The sequence below is a fragment of the Ranitomeya imitator genome, chromosome 6 (genome assembly GCF_032444005.1).
Source record: "Ranitomeya imitator isolate aRanImi1 chromosome 6, aRanImi1.pri, whole genome shotgun sequence".
NCBI classification, from domain to species: Eukaryota; Metazoa; Chordata; class Amphibia; order Anura; family Dendrobatidae; genus Ranitomeya; species Ranitomeya imitator.
The window spans coordinates 558027749-558033748 of NC_091287.1; the positions used below are offsets into that span (position 1 = coordinate 558027749).

The 6000-nt window shown below is 48.0% G+C and overlaps 1 protein-coding gene across 2 annotated transcripts in view; it reads right to left on the reverse strand.

The window, feature by feature from the left end:
- Window positions 1-5752, reverse strand: part of LOC138643171 (5-oxoprolinase-like) — a 49063-nt gene extending 43311 nt beyond the window's left edge. Inside the window, exons 1-2 of one of the 2 annotated variants that reach the window (XM_069732001.1) lie at window positions 5737-5752; window positions 5601-5641 (exon numbers count right to left, since the gene is read on the reverse strand). The gene's annotated coding sequence lies outside the window, so the exon portion shown is untranslated. Of the gene's footprint in view, window positions 1-5497; window positions 5642-5736 lie in introns of those variants that run through there. The other variant, XM_069732000.1, reaches the window with a different exon arrangement.
- Between the last annotated feature and the right edge of the window lie 248 nt (window positions 5753-6000).

Here is a 6000-nt window from a genome sequence, read left to right on the forward strand (position 1 = left end):
CACTGATTGTGAATCAATTTCTCCTGCTGTTGTGCAAATGGAACAGGTAGCAGCTAGAAATGATCGGCAATTAGCAAGACAGCCCTATAAAGGAGCGCTTCTGCGGGGAGTAACCACAGACCATTGCTCTGTCCTCATTCATTTTTGGCTGGTGTTTTGGTCAGTTTTGCATTCTGTCATTGCTTTCATCCCTAGAGTTATTGTACAGTAGTATGAGGCGGTGTTCTACAACCCACAGAGGTTGCTCAGGTAGTACAGCTCATCCAGGATGCCACATCAATGTGAGCAGGGTCATACTGGCCCACCGGAGAACCAGAGGATTCTCCGGTGGGCCCAGGCACTGACACCTGCTGGCATATTGGCCAACAGCTGCCTAGGGCCCCCACTGCTCCAGGGGCCCCCAGCCAGTCGTGTGTCGCTAATAGCGGTACACCCAGCTGTTATGGGGCCCCTGAGTCAAGGGGGGCACTCCTGGTGCCAGAGAGCAGCAGCTAGACAGGAGCCTGTCCCCGCTGCTAAAGAGAAATGAATATTCACGCTTCAGGCAATGATGATGGTGGAGGCAATGATGATGGTGGTGATGGGGGAGGCAATGATGATGGTGGTGGGGAAGGCAATGATGGAGGTGGTGGGGAAGAAAGCAATGATAGAGGTGGTTATCAGTACAATAGTGGAAGGGGAGAACAATCATGATGGTGGAGGGGCCTGCATTACACCCTGTGAGGGGGCTACATTATAATTCTGTGGGGGGCTGCATTATTCTCTCAGGGTGCTACATCATACTATATGAAGGGAGCTGCATTAAATTCTGTGGAGGGGCTGCATTATATTATATGTGCGGGGCTGCATTATTCTCTCAGGTGGCTACATCATACTATATGAGGGGAGCTGCATTATGCCCTATGAGGGGGCTACAGAATATTCTATGGGGGCTGCCTTATGAGGGGGCTACATTATATTCTGTGGAGGGGCTGCATTATATTATATGTGGGGAGCTGCATTATTCTTTCAGGTGGCTACATAATACTATATGAGGGGAGCTGCATTATGCCCTATGAGGGGGCTACAGTATATTCTATGGGTGGCTGCCTTATGAGGGGGCTACATTATATTCTGTGGAGGGGCTGCATTATAATATATGTGGGGAGCTGCATTATTCTTTCAGGTGGCTACATAATACTATATGAGGGGAGCTGCATTATGCCCTATGAGGGGGCTACAGTATATTCTATGGAGGTCTGCCTTATGAGGGGGTTGCATTATACATTATATTCTGTGGAGGGGCTGCATTATGCCATATGAGGGTGCTACATTATATCTTATGAGGGTGTTGCATTATATTTTGTGGGGTGCTGTATTATACCCTATGAGGGGAGCTGCATTATATTCCACGAGGGGGCTACCCCAACCCCTGCTACATAATTAAGACATGAACTACCTTATATTATACCCTGATATAAGCGCTTTTTACCGCACAAATGGCGGTCTTGAATTTATTTCTATGTAGATACATAGTGGTCCCCAAGAATGATTTTCTCTGGTGGACCCAAGGTGCTCCAGTCCGACGCTGAATGTGAGCTATGGTAAGAAGGGTATCTGTGTATTAGCACAGTGTCCAGAGCATGGAGCAGATATCAGGACACAGGCCAGTACACCAAGAGATGTGGAGGGGCCGTAGAACAACAACCCAACATCAGGATTGCTACCTGCATCCAGCAGGCCACTAACATCCATGTGTCTGCTCAAACTGTCATAAACAGATTCCATTAGGGCTCGACCTTCACAAGTGGGTGTTGCGCTTACAACCCAACACCATGTGGAGCGCCCCCAGACACAGGGCCTCGGGGTACTCGGTACCGGTTCTCTCTGTCTTGGTGCTGGGGTTGTCACGGTGGCTGGACCCGGTCCGTGACCCTGCTAAGGGGCGTCCAATAAAAGGGGTGATGAAAGTTGTCAAGGGTTCATGACGCCACCTGTGGTATTCGGTCAGGGTGACCGACTCTGCTTAGGGGTCCGCTGGGGTGATGGAATGGCAGCTAGATGGTATACCTTCCCACAGGTGAAGTATATCCCCAGGGCTTCCCAGTAGAGTAGGTGGTGATGATGTGAGGCGCAGTTAATAACGAGGACACAGGGTTGCAGTCTCTTTACCTTTTTACTGAAGACTTCGGGATCCACAATCCAGGGCACTGCTAACTGGGGTGGCTGAGTCCGGCCGGTCCGAAGGCACATCCAGAGTTCCCTTTGCAGGTAGAAATCAGTGCCTACCAACTAGCGCTTGTTTGTTGTAGTCCTTCCCTGCTGAGCATTCGGGATAGTCCTCACAACTTTCGTATTCGTTCTTTCTCTTCTCCGTCCCCCAAATTTATCTGGCTAGGACGCACCCGTATGACGGGTAGGCTCGGAGCTATTCTGGGACCCTAGAGATGCCCCTCTCCAACTTTGCCCTCTATGTCTGCTTAGGTGATGTAAGGGAGACAGCCAACCTAAAATCAACTGTCCTGCCGCTGTTTGAAGTAATGCTTGAAGTCTGTTACTTCCTCGGTGTTCCGGCCACGCGCCTCAGTAGGATGTTGCCGATCTCGGGGCACGACTCCTACTGGTTATCTCCTTGTGCTGCGATTTCGTTTCTCACTTCTCCACAATATCCTTTGCTTCGTGTCCTTCCTTAGGATGCCGCCGCAAGGTAGTGCAGGCGCGGCTCCGCAACTGTCTGTCCTTTCTGCTAGGTACCTGCCAGGAACCCACCCCTGACAGGTCCTCCCTGGAGCTCTCCCAGGCTGCATTCTGCCCTAACTTCCTATCCAACCCCCAGTTTTAAAAAAGTGTGAGGAGTGGCCGAATACATAGTGCCTTTTGCTCCCCCTGGTGGCCGGAGTGTGAAGTGTAATGTGTGACACTGATACCTGGTCAGGTGAACTCCTTTAGTGCAATCAGACATAACATCACTCCCCTTAGTGGCAGAGCGACATTACTGCAACGACCAGGACTCTGGGGCGCTGCACATGCAGGGCGATTGGCAATTTTCAGAGAACACCAAGATTGGCAGATTCGACATTGGCATCATGTGCTCTTCATGGATGAGAGCAGGTTCACAGTGAGCACATGTGACAGACGTGACAGAGTCTGGATACGTAATCGAGAACGTTCTGCTGCTTGTAACATCAAGCATGACCGGTTTGGAAGTGAGTCAGTAATGGTGTGGAGATGAATTTCCTTGGAGAGCCGCACAACCCTTCGTGTGCTAGCCAGAGGTACCCTGAATGCTCCTCAGACCCATTGTGAGACCATAAGCAGATGCAGTGGGCCCTGGGTTCTTTCTGATAAATGACAAGGCTAGGCCTCATGTGGCTGAAGTGTGTCAGCAGTTCCTGCATAATGAAGGTATTGAGGTTATGGACTTGGCTGCCCGTTCCCCAGACTTGAATCCAATGGAGCACATCTCGGACATTATATCTCCAAGAGTTGACTGATGTTTTAATCTAGGTCTGGGAGATCCCTCAGGGGAACGTCCGCCACCTCATCAGGAGAATGCCCAGGCAATGTAGGGAGGTCATACAGGCACGTGGAGGCCACACACACAACTGAGCATCATGTCCTTGTCTTGAGGCATTTCTACTGAAGTTGCATTAGCCTGTAATTTGATTTTCCACTTGGATTTTGAGTATCATTTGAAATCCAGACCTCCATGGGATATTAATTTTGATTTACATGGATCATTTGTATGGAAATCCTGAAGACATGACCTGTTGGTGGCTGTTGAGGACCAGAGTTGGCGAACACGGCCATATACCATGAATAGGGGATAACTTTCAAACTTGTGAATATCCCTTAACACCATTTCTTGTTGTGCTCTGTATCTAAATACCCTGACAAGACCAGAGTGGACTGTTGCCCCCCGACCATCTTAGCACCCAGAGCACAGGGCCCACCGCCCCATTCCCTGGACACCAGTCCCTTCACTTTCTATTACTCACATGATCAGTTTGCACTTACACCTAGAATCTTTTTTGGCAGCAGAAGTTTATGATTTCCACTTTAACAACTCGTTATCATCTCCAGTCCCACGAGGCGTCAAGTACTGTTTGTTTAGATAGATAATATAAAAAATAGACGACGAACACTGCCGATCACCCCCCGACTGTGAAATATGCAGAGAGAGCACCAAGGATAAATGACTGCAGTCCTATGTAAGACAACAGGTAACTGAGTACAGATAATGTCGATGTCATCTGCAGTCCTATGTAACACCACAGATAACAGTGATAACTCTCTGAGTACAGATAATGTAGTAGATGTCACCTGCAGTCCTATGTAACACCACAGATAACACAGTGATATCTCTCAGAGTACAGATAATGTAGGAGATGTCACCTGCAGTCCTATGTAACACCACAGATAACACAGTGATAACTCTCTGAGTACAGATAATGTAGTAGATGTCACCTGCAGTCCTATGTATCACCACAGATAACACAGTGATATCTCTCTGAGTACAGATAATGTAGTAGATGTCACCTGCAGTCCCATGTAACACCACATATAACAGTGATATCTCTCTGAGTACAGATAATGTAGTAGATGTCACCTGCAGTCCCATGTAACACCACATATAACAGTGATATCTCTCTGAGTACAGATAATGTAGTAGAGGTCACCTGCAGTCCTATGTAACACCACAGATAACACAGTGATATCTCTCTGAGTACAGATAATGTAGTAGATGTCACCTGCAGTCCCATGTAACACCACATATAACAGTGATAACTCTCCGAGTACAGATAATGTAGTAGAGGTCACCTGCAGTCCTATGTAACACCACAGATAACACAGTGATATCTCTCTGAGTACAGATAATGTAGTAGATGTCACCTGCAGTCCCATGTAACACCACATATAACAGTGATATCTCTGAGTACAGATAATGTAGTAGATGTCACCTGTAGTCCCATGTAACACCACATATAACACAGTGATATCTCTCTGAGTACAGATAATGTAGTAGATATAACCTGCAGTCCTATGTAACGCCGCATATAACACATCATTTTCTGTAATTCTTTAAAAAAAAAAAGCGATAAAAGCAGCGAATGGAAAAAACAAACCCGAAACACAAGCGCCCACATTAATTAGTGCCGGGATCCACAGAGTTCTTTACAACATTTCGTAGGCCATGTGCACACGTTGCAGATTTCCTGCAGATCTGCACCTTTTTTTCCGCGCAGAAACGCTGCAGATCTGCAAGTGATTTACAGTACAATGTAAATCAATGGCAAAAAAAATGCTGCGCTAATGGTGCGGAAAAATCTGCACTGAAAACGCAGCAAATTCAGAAAAGGAGCATGACAATTCTTTTGTGCAGTTCTGCAGCGTTTCTGTACCATTACATAATAGAAATCCGCAGGGGTAAAAAAACGCATGAAATCCGCACAAAATCCGCAGCAAATCCGCAACAAAAACACACAAAATCCACAAGAAAAACGCATCAAATCTGCACCTGCGTTTTCTGCCAGGAGATGGAGCCGGTGACGATTTCTTAGATCCGCTGCGGCAGTGTGAATTACGGACCTGTGTGACGGCGCCGCTCACTTCCCACCTACCGGATGACGACTCTCCACGATCAGCTGGTGAAATCCTGCTCCTGGGGGAGGACGGACAGTGATTGGGGGGCTGCACGGCTCAGGTTAGAATCCCAGACTGTGCCCCAGAACTGTCGGCAGATCCGCTTGTACTGACCATGTGCCCTCCTCTGTATCTATGGCCAGACGTGTCCTGTATATTCCCTTCCTGCAGATTCTTCACCTGCTGCTTCTCCTCCGGCTCCTGGTGTCATGTGTCTGTGAACACTCACTAACCTGCTGCGCTGAAGGGGTTAACATTCCTGAATGCAGATTTATCCACACGCCTCCTACTCCTCCAATGAAAACCAGGAGTAATGAGCAGCCGCCTGTGATTGGCCAGGACAGTCATTCAGATAAAAGGTGCAGCCACATGGCCTGG